Below are 11,049 nucleotides of genomic sequence, written 5' to 3'. Positions count from 1 at the left end.
AAAAGTGCATTTGTGTTTAAAAAAAGTGTTCACTATTTTACACAGTAGCAGTAACATTTTGCTGTGTTCTGGTAGTTTTGTTTTTAGATTTTATTTAGTTAAATTCAACTCTTGTAGCAGAGTTTAAAAAAATAAACCGCGTGCACTGTGCCGTCGGGCAGCACAGCTGTCGCCAGCTTTTCCTCGCCTACGCGCGTGCTAAGCGGCAGCAGGCCGGCCCATTCTTTCCCCGCACAGCCATAGCCCACTCCACAACCTTTTTGTTTTTTTCCTCTTTCACCTCTCTGCCGCTGACCGCCTTGGCCCGCATGTCATCTTGCCCGCATCGCCGTGTTCTTCTCGGGCACTGTTGCTCACCGAACCGCAACCGGATCGAATCGATCGATTCTTGACCCGTAGGCCACGGCATCTGATCTATATAAGATCCCAAACCCCTCCACGTCCGATTTTTTTGCCAAACCACCGCCTCTTGTGCCCAGAGCCGCCCGTGCGATCTCGCCGGAGTTTCGCCGTCCAGGAGCTCTTCATTGGTCGATTCCGTCGCCACTAGGAGGTTCAGATCCCCATCCTCGGTGTCGTCTCCTTTACACCGATGTTCCATACCCTCCTGACCCTTCCGTTTACTCAGAGACGCTCTAGGACGAGGTCCGAGATTTCCGCCAGAGTTCTCCGACGCCGCCGCGCCATAGTTGGAGAACCGCAGCCAGCAGAGGCCACCCCGTCACCCGGACGTCTCCGACCTCCCTACCGTCGTGCACCTCTTCCTCTGGTCGGTCCACCATCGCCGGAGATTCCCTGTAGTCGTCACCGTCGTCGAGGTCTGAGCCGCCGAGGTCCTCTTCTCCAAGTCCGGTGGCCGCCCAGCCCTGTCTCTCCGGTGAGCAATTCTCAACCATCCGGTCTCCATCCAACTGTTGATAGTGGATGGCATATGTTTTTTTTCTTCTACCGAACCGTTTTTCTCTATGTTGTGCCATTCGCTGTTTAAGCCTCCCAGTGGACAGGTAATAGCCAACCCACCACGTGGCACGTCCACAGCAGCCGCGGCAGTTCTTCCCAGAATGCTATTATGGCATAATTTGTCTTTGCAGATTCCATATCATATGTTCGTTTAGGTATATCTTGAGATACGTAACTCGAAATTCATTGATCTTTTTCCTGTGTACTCGTAGAGACCAGGAAAATACCATAGAACCAAAACTTCACATTTTTTAACTGTTTAAATTTGAATTCAAACTTCCGGAGGCCATATCTTTCAAACCGCTTATCCAATTTAGTTGATTCTTTTTGCATTGTGATCCTACTAGTATGTAGATAAGATATACCTACTGATGTGTTCTGTTATTTAAGATTTTATTTGGATTCATTGTTGTTGGCTTTATTATGATTTTTATGTGAGTACGGTTTATTTATCGGTGCCTTCGTTGAACGTATAGATTGTCCAAAGTGTGAAGCGGATCAGGATTAATCGTTAGAGTACTTCAACAATGTTCAAGGCAAGTTTGCACTTTGATTGTGCTTATCCTATATTCTGCTATGCAAGTGTGATTTTATGCTAAGATATATGTTTGGCCTAGCCGTGTTGTCATGTTTTGGTATTGATTGTATTATGTGTTGGTGTGATCAAGTTGCTATGGTAGACGTGGGCATGTGTCGAGTTATGCATGGAAGTGGTGAGCGCACTTGAGTTGTCGGGGCTTTTTCTCATGTGAATGCATCACTCGCTGAGCGCTCTATTGTCCCTAGAGAATGCGCCAGGACTGAGCACACTTGAGACATCTTGAAGATCTTTGTCATCTGTGTTGTGTGCACCTTGCCTATGCAATGGAGGTAGGTGAAGGTAGTTTTACGCGAAACTAAACTTGAGTGTTTTGCTTGTCATACCTTGCATGTAGATGTAGGTGCTATATCATTTACATGTGATTTGCCAATACATTCAATGTATTGACCCTTGTGGCTGCAACTTATCATGTTGCAGGATTTTCAGATGATTAGTGAGATACAGTAGGGTTGCAAGTCTTCACTCAGCAGTTCGCTAGTGGGCATTGACGGGACTCATCGTTTATTATGCTACATTTTCCATTGTTATTATTGAATAAAGCTAGCTATGTGCTACTTAGTTTGTAATACTTTATGAATTCTGGATCATACGTTATAGTAAATAATGCACTTGTTATTTGGTATTGACATGTACTGTGTGTGCTAGCGAGTCGATCCAGGGACTACCACAGTAAGCACAGAGACATCGAATCTTATCAGATTCGGGTCATTACACTTATTTATGCAAACAAGAGCAAAAGAGTTCGTAAAAGTGTTTCTTTTTCACTTTCAGTTTATCAACTAAATTGCTTGAGGACAAGCAAAGGTTTAAACTTGGGGGAGTTGATAAGTCTCCAACGTATTTCCTCTTGTTTTGGACTCTAATTTGCATGATTCGAATGAAACTAACCCCGGACTGATGTTGTTTTCAGCAGAACTACTATGGTGTTGTTTTCGCGTAGAAATAAAAGTTCTCGGAATGGAACGAAACTTTGTGAGGATTTTTTATACAATAATTAAGAATTTCTAGAGCCAAGATCCACCGGAGGGGGGCACCTGGGTGGGCACAACCCACCAGCCCCCCCCCCCCCTCCTGGCGTGCCCAGGTGGGTTGTCCCCGCCTGGTGGCCCGCCAGACCCTGAAACCGACGCTATAAAATCCTATTTTTCAAGAAAAAATCAGCGAGAAAGAATCATCACGATCCACGATACGGAGCCGCCGTCACCTCCTGTTCTTCATTGAGAGGCCAAATCTGGAGTCCGTTTGGGGCTCCGGTGAGGGGGATCTTCGTTCTTCATCATCGCCAACCCTTCTCCATTGCCAATTCTATGATGCTCCCCACTGGGAGTGAGTAATTCCTTTGTAGGCTCGCTAGTCGGTGAGGAGTTGGATGAGATTCATCATGTAATCAAGTTAGCTAGTTTTGTTAGGGCCTGATCCCTAGTATCCACTATGTTTTAAGATTGATGTTGCTATGACTTTGCCATGCTTACTCTTGTCACTTTGGGCCCGGGTGGCATGATTTCAGATCTGAACCGTTTATGTTATCACCATTGTATCCATGTTCTAGATTCGATCTTGCAAATTATAGTCACCTACTACGTGTTATGATCCGGCAACCCCGGAGTGACAATAGTCGGGACCACTCCCGGTGATGACCGTAGTTTGAGGTTCATGTATTCACCGTGTGTTGATGCTTTGTTCCGGTTCTCTATTAAAATGAGGCATTAATATCCCTTAGTTTCCAATAGGACCCCACTGCCACGGGAGAGTAGGACAAAAGATGGCATGCAAGTTCTTTCCATAAGCACGTATGACTATTTACGGAATACATGCCTACACTATATTGATGAACTGGAGCTAGTGCCGTATCGCCCTAGGTTATAACTGTCTCATGATGAATATCATCCAACAAGTCACCGATCCAATGCCTACGAATTTATCTTATATTGTTCTTGCTAAGTTACTACTATCGTCGTTACTGTTGCACTTGTTACGAAACTACTGTTATCACTGTTATCGTTACCATTGTTGCTACTACTAATATCAAAACTATCATATTACTTTGCTACTGATCATGTTGTTGTAGATAATTAATCTCCAGTGTGGTTGAATTGACAACTCAGCTGCTAATACCTTCAAATATTATTTGGCTCCCCTTGTGTTGAATCCATAAATTTGGGTTGAATACTCTACCCTCGAAAACTGTTGCGATCCCCTATACTTGTGGGTTATCATAAGCATATACCCAAACCTGCCCCAAATGGGACAAAAAATTTACCGCGGCATATTGATGTCGCACCACGATAGCATGCGAAGTTTCATGAATTTCAGACGAGCTTTGGATTTACTAGAATTTAAAAACCATGTATGTCAATGTTTGCGGCTGAGTGATGGTGGCAGGGTGTTTGACATTCATTCCCATTTCTTGCATGGGACCTAAGCATGCAACCAAGGACACAGATTTGAATTTTCAACCAATTTATATGCATTAGAGCATGTGCATGTAGTTCAAATTTGAATTATGCACATGAATGCATTGAAAACTCAGTTAATGCATAAAACTGTCCAAACGAACCCCGAAAAATCCCAAAAATTGACACAACACTCCTGTTGTTCTATGTTGACACGAGAAAAAAAATTGGAAGCAATAAGAGGCAATGGATATCGTTTCGTCCCCAAAGGTGGGACGTTCCCTATCGAAACCATCAGGCTTATTGTGAGAAGCTCTGGTTTGTGAGAAGCATATCCCCAAACCTGCCCCAAATGGGACAAAAAAATTACCACGGCATGTTGATGCCGCTCCATGATAGCAATGCCAAGTTTCATGAATTTCAGACGAGCTTTGGATTTACTAGAATTAAAAACTAGGTATCTCAATGTTTGCGGCCGAGTGACGGTGGCAGGGTGTTTGACATTCATTCCCATTTCTTTCATGGGACATAAGCATGCAACCAAGGACACATATATGAATTTTCAACTAATTTATATGCATTAGAGCATGTGCCTGTAGTTCAAATTTGAATTGTGCACATGAATGCATAGAAAACTCAGTTAATGTATAAACATGTCCAAGCGAACCCCAAAAAATCCCAAAAATTGACACAACACTTCTGTAGTTCTATGTTGACACTAGGAAAAAATTTGAAATCAAGAAAAGGCAACGGATATTGTTTCATCCAGAAAAGGTGAAATGTTCCCTACCAAAACCATCACACTTGTTGTGAGAAGCTCTGGTTTGTGAGAAGCTTATACCCAAACCTGCCCCAAATGGGACAATATTTTTACCACGGCATGTTGATGCCGCTCCATGATAGCATGCCAAGTTTCATGAATTTTGGATGACTTTTGGATTTACTAGAATTACAAAAGCAAGTACGTCGACGTTTGCCAGAGAGCCACGATGCCGTGGTGTTCGAAATTCATCCCCATTTCTTACATGGGACATAAGCATAAACCCATGGACACATATATGATTTTACAACCTATGTTGGTGCACCGAAGCATGTGCATGTAGTTTAATTTTGAACTGTGCACCTGAAAAGGCTAGAAAACCAATTTAATGTATAAAATGTCCAAATGAACCCTGAATAATTCCAATTCTTTTACGACACACATATAGTTGCATGTTCGCTGTAGATAAAAGGTCTAGCAAATCAAACACCATCCATTGTCACTGCGTCCCCATTATGTAACTCAAATCAAGATGAAAAATCAACTAGATCATACATAGTTTATTATCACCAACCGTGTGAGATGCAGTACAAAATATCTTGGAGCACCGTCGGTGTATAGTATGCCTATGGCTTACGCGAGACGGTGCGTCGGCTATAGTCCACAGCTGGCGTGTCAAGCACACTAGCTCGCTCCCCAAATATCATTTCACTGTTCAATCGTCGTCGGTGAAAGATGGGGACGTGGACCCGCGTCGTGAGGGCAACTTCGGCGGCCCACTCCGGCGAGAGCGCGGCCGCAGCCGCCATGCGCATGCTAACAAGCTGCATGAGCGCGGCCGCAATTTGCGACCGGGCGGCCAAGGCAGCCCAAACGGCCGCTGTTGCTTCTCAGGTGGCGGCACCAACATCTGTCTCGGAGATAGCAACTGGCGAGAGTGGCACAACAGTTGTCCATTCCGCAGCGGCGGCCTTAGCCCTGATGGAGGCCGCCCACGACCATGTCGAGGTCGCCCACGCCCAGCTCGTGGCGGTCACCACACAAATCGAATGAAGCTTCTCCGACAACGGTCGGCAACCCACGGCCGAAGAGTTGGCAATCGCCGAGAGAGTTCGAGCAGCCGTCCGTTCCTTCGCCGCATATGTTGCGACGACGGAGCCCATCCAAGCCCAGATCGTGGCCGCGCACGCCCAGCTCGTGGCGGCCTTTTTCAAAAAGATGGCGGGCACGGATGGCGAGATGCTTGCTGAGTATGGTGCGATGGATGCCATGGAGCCCCTTCCCCAGGAGACCGTGATACGTCTCCAACGTATCTATAATTTTTTATTGTTCCAAGCTATTATATTATCCATCTAGGATGTTTTATATGCATTTATATGCTATTTTATATGTTTTTTGGGACTAACCTATTAACCTGGAGCCCAGTGCCAGTTTCTGTTTTTTCCTTGATTTTGAGTTTTACAGAAAAGGAATACCAAATGGAGTCCAATTGACGAGCCAAGTTTTGATGATTTTTTGTGGACCAAAAGAAGCCCCCAAAGTATAAGAGTTGGGCCAGAAGAGTCCCGAGCCGTCCACGAGGGTGGAGGGCGCGTCCTATCCCCTGGGTGCGTCCCCTATCTCATGGACGACTCGGAGACCCCCCTGACATGAGACCTACGCCAAAAATTCCTATAAATACAGAAACCTCCAAAAAATAACCTAGATCAGGAGTTCCGCCGCCGCAAGCCTCTGTAGCCACCAAAAACCAATCGGGACCCTATTCCGGCACCCTGCCGGAGGGGGGATCCATCACCGGTGGCTATCTTCATCACCTCGGCGCTCTCCATGATGAGGACGGAGTAGTTCACCCTCGGGGCTGAGGGTATGTACCAGTAGCTATGTGTTTGATCTCTCTCTCTTTCTCTCGTGTTCTTGATTCGGCACGATCTTGATGTATCGCGAGCTTTGCTATTATAGTTGGATCTTATGATATTTCTCCCCCTCTACTCTCTTGTAATGGATTGAGTTTTCCCCTTGAAGTTATCTTAACGGATTGAGTCTTTAAGGATTTGAGAACACTTGATGTATGTCTTGCATGTGCTTATTTGTGGTGACAATGGGATATTCACGTGATCCACTTGATGTATGTTTTGGTGATCAACTTGCGAGTTCCGTGACCTCGTGAACTTATGCATAGGGTTGGCACACGTTTTCGTCTTGACTCTCAGGTAGAAACTTTGGGGCACTCTTTGAAGTTCTTTGTGTTGGTCGAATAGATGAATCTGAGATTGTGTGATGCATATCGTATAATCATACCCACGGATACTTGAGGTGACATTGGAGTATCTAGGTGACATTAGGGTTTTGGTTGATTTGTGTCTTAAAGTGTTATTCTAGTACGAACTCTAGGATAGATCGAACGGAAAGAATAGTTTCGTGTTATTTAACTACGGACCCTTGAATAGATCGATCCGAAAGAATAACTTTGAGGTGGTTTCGTACCCTACAATAATCTCTTTGTTTGTTCTCCGCTATTAGTGACTTTGGACTGACTCTTTGTTGCATGTTGACCGATTGTTATATGATCCAATTATGTTATTATTGTTGAGAGAACTTGCACTAGTGAAAGTATGAACCCTATGCCTTGTTTCAACGCATTGCAATACCATTTTTGCTCACTTTTATCATTAGTTACCTTGCTGTTTTTATATTTTCAGAATACAAAAACCTATATCTACCATCCATATTGCACTTGTATCACCATCTCTTCACCGAACTAATGCACCTATACAATTTACCATTGTATTGGGTGTGTTGGGGACACAAGAGACTCTTTGCTATTTGGTTGCAGGGTTGTTTGAGAGGGACCATCTTCATCATACGTCTCCCATGGATTGATAAACCTTAGGTCATCCACTTGAGGGAAATTTGCTACTGTCCTACAAACCTCTGCACTTGGAGGCCCAAAAACGTCTACAAGAAGAAGGTTGTGTAGTAGACATCAAGCTCTTTTCTGGCGCCGTTGCCGGGGAGGTGAGTGCTTGAAGGTATATCTTTAGATCTTGCAATCGAATCTTTTAGTTTCTTGTTTTATCACTAGTTAGTCTATAAAAGAAAACTACAAAAAATGGAATTGAGGTTGCCGCATATGCTTCATCTTTTTAATGTATTTCGTAAAAATAAGGATTCTGATAATTGTGCCAAAGTGTTAGAAGAAGAATGTATTAAAATGTTTGGCACTAAATCTTTGGATGATAAGCATGATTGCAATGTTTTTAGTATGAATTCTTTGAATATCCATGATGCTAATGATATGCAAAGCCACAAGCTTGGGGATGCTATGTTTGATGAAGATGATATTTTTTGTCCCCCAAGTTTTGACGAGCAAATTTATTATGATGAAAGCATCCCTTCTATCTATGATGATTATTGTGATGACACGTATGCAATAAAGAATAATGATATCCATGAAACTTGTCATCATGATTTTAACTTTCAATTGGATTATACCTCACATGATAGTTATTTTGTTGAGTTTGTTCCCGCTACTATTCATGAGAAGAAATTTTCTTATGTAGAGAGTAATAAAAATTATATGCTTGTAGATCATGAAAAGAATGCTTTATGTGATGGTTATATTGTTGAATTCATTAATGATGATATTGAAAATTATTATGAGAGAGTAACATATGCTTTTACATATTGCAATAATATCAAGTTTCCTCTCTATGTGTTGAAAATCTTGAAGTTATCCTCGTTTTACTTTCCTATGCAAGTTGATTCTTGGTCCCACAAGTTGTTTGCTCACAAAATCCCTATGCATAGGAAGTGGGTTAGGCTTAAATGTGCTAGTTATATTCTACATGATGCTCTCTTTATGTTTCAGTCCCTATCTTTTATGTGAGCATCATTGTTATCATCATGACTAGCTAAGGGCGTTAAACGATAGCGCTTGTTGGGAGGCAACCCAATTTTATTTTTGCTCTTTGCTTTTTGTTCCTGTTTAGTAATAAATAACTCATCTAGCTTCTGTTATGATTGTGTTTTTATGTTTTAATTAGTGTTTTTGCCAAGTAAAGCATTTAGGATCTTCTTGGGTGATTGTTGTTTGATCTTGCTGATAAAAATAGAAAGTATGGGCTCATGAAAATAATTATCATTTTTTACCAGAGAGCGATAAAATACCAATTCCAACTACAGTAGATCAACATACTTTTTTATCTTGGTCTTCCTAATTTTTCAGAATTTTTGGAGTTACAGAAGTATCTAAAATCTCCAGATTACTACAGACTGTTCTGTTTTTGACAGATTCTGTTTTGCTTATTTTGATGAATCTATGAGTAGTATCGGAGGGTATGAACCATACAAAAGTTGGAATACAGTAGATATTACACCAATATGAATTTAGAATGAGTTCACAACAGTACCTAAGTGGTGATTTTTTTTTATACTAACGGAGCTTACAAGTTTAAGTATTGTGTTGTGAAGTTTTCAAGTTTGGGTAAAGATTCGATGGACTATGGAATAAGGAGTGGCAAGAGCCTAAGCTTGGGGATGCCCCGGATGGCATCCCCTCTTTTGTTTTCGTTCATCGGCAACTTTACTTGAGGCTATATTTTTATTCACCATATGATATGTGTTTTGCTTGGAGCCTCATTTTATTTTCTTTTATTTTGCTTGTTGTTTGAATAAAATACCAAGATCTGAAATTCTTAAATGTTAGAGAGTCATCACATAGTTGCATAATTATTCAACTACTTATTGATCTTCACTTATATCTTTCGAAGTAGTTTGTCGTTTGCTCTAGTGCTTCACTTATATATTTTAGAGAACGAGTGTGGTTTTATTTTAAAGAAATTAATGAACTCTCATGCTTCACTTATATTAAGCTTGGGGATGCTTGATACGTCTCCAACGTATCTATAATTTTTTATTGTTCCATGCTATTATATTATCCATCTAGGATGTTTTATATGCTATTTTATATGATTTTTGGGACTAACCTATTAACCTAGAGCCCAGTGCCAATTTCTGTTTTTTCCTTGTTTTTTGAGTTTTACAGAAAAGTAATACAAAACGGAGTCCAATTGACGTGCCAATTTTTGATGATTTTTTATGGACCAAAAGAAGCCCGCGAAATAAAAAAGTTAGGCCAGAAGTGTCTCGAGCCGTCCACGAGGGTGGGGGGCGTGCCCTACCCCCTGGTGTCGGTCTCATGTCAGGGGGATCTCCGAGTCGTCCATGAGATAGACTTACACATATGAGCACCTTCATTCAAGAGACTGGGCTGACATATTTTGAGATTGGCGAAGTCATCACATGCACCTCGTAGTCAATGGGCACGGCATACCACTAAAAGAATAGCACGGGAGAACCTGAAATAAATGCGAGCATATGTGTAAGTCTATGACTTGAATCCCGATGAGTTGATTCCATACAAACAAAATACCAAGAGCAAGTATAATAAGGTGACGTAGGCGGGCTGTAAGACTTTAAATATTATATCTTTGCTGAGTTGGATGAGAGAGAAGAGGGAAGAGAAGGTCATCGGGTTGTAGACGACTGTAGCACGGGCTCCAAGAAACTATGTGAAAGTGTATGGTGGGCCATATGATAGAAACATAATATTTTCTTGTAGCTCACTACTACTCCCTTCGTTCCTAAATACATGTCTTTCTAGAGCTTACAATATGAACTACATATGCGAAAAGTCCATTCTGCACCCGAGCTCATATGCTCCCGCATGAACAGTAAAATAAAAAAAAAATCGAAAAAAATTCAAAAAATTCCAATTTTTTTTGAGAAAAACATTGACAAAAGTTCTAAGTGCCTGCAAAAATTCATCATGAAATCACATTCCTGTAAGGCGTGGCCAAAAAAAAAACAAATTCAGTGCTTCAAAATGCATTTGAAAGTAGCTTTTTCAGAGTACTATTTTTGTTTTTTTTTGCCACGCCTTCTACGAATGTGATTTCATGACGAATTTTTGCAGGCACTTAGAACTTTTGTCAATGTTTCTCTCAAAAAAATTTGGAATTTTTTGAATTTTTTTTCTATTTTTTTTTCGATTTTACTGTTCATGCAGGAGCATATGAGCTCGGGTGTAGATTAGCCGCGTCCCTACATATGAATGTATATAGACGTAGTTTAGAGTGTAGATTCACTCATTTTGCTTCGTATGCAATCCATATTAAAATCTTTAAAAAGACTTATATATAGGAACGGATGGAGTATACATGTTGATTATTACGTTGGCTACAGATGACATGGCTACAAGTTATAACCATCAGTCGGCTATATTATTAACCATACTCTAACCATCTGAGCTGAGCTGGGCTTTGTTGGCATACGTT

At 41.7% G+C, this 11,049-nt stretch overlaps 1 long non-coding RNA gene across 1 annotated transcript; it reads left to right on the top strand.

Annotated features, from left to right (window-relative positions):
* The first annotated feature begins 422 nt into the window (after nucleotides 1-422).
* On the top strand, nucleotides 423-2,183 carry LOC123185878 (uncharacterized). Its single transcript, XR_006493520.1, has 4 exons — nucleotides 423-553; nucleotides 629-877; nucleotides 1,437-1,830; nucleotides 1,979-2,183. It is a non-coding gene; the product is annotated as an uncharacterized lncRNA (long non-coding RNA).
* Nucleotides 2,184-11,049: the final 8,866 nt, after the last annotated feature.

This window comes from Triticum aestivum, chromosome 2A, assembly GCF_018294505.1.
Source record: "Triticum aestivum cultivar Chinese Spring chromosome 2A, IWGSC CS RefSeq v2.1, whole genome shotgun sequence".
Lineage (NCBI taxonomy): Eukaryota > Viridiplantae > Streptophyta > Magnoliopsida > Poales > Poaceae > Triticum > Triticum aestivum.
The sequence above is the reverse complement of the archived record's forward strand: the minus strand, read 5'-3'. Positions and strand labels throughout refer to the sequence as shown.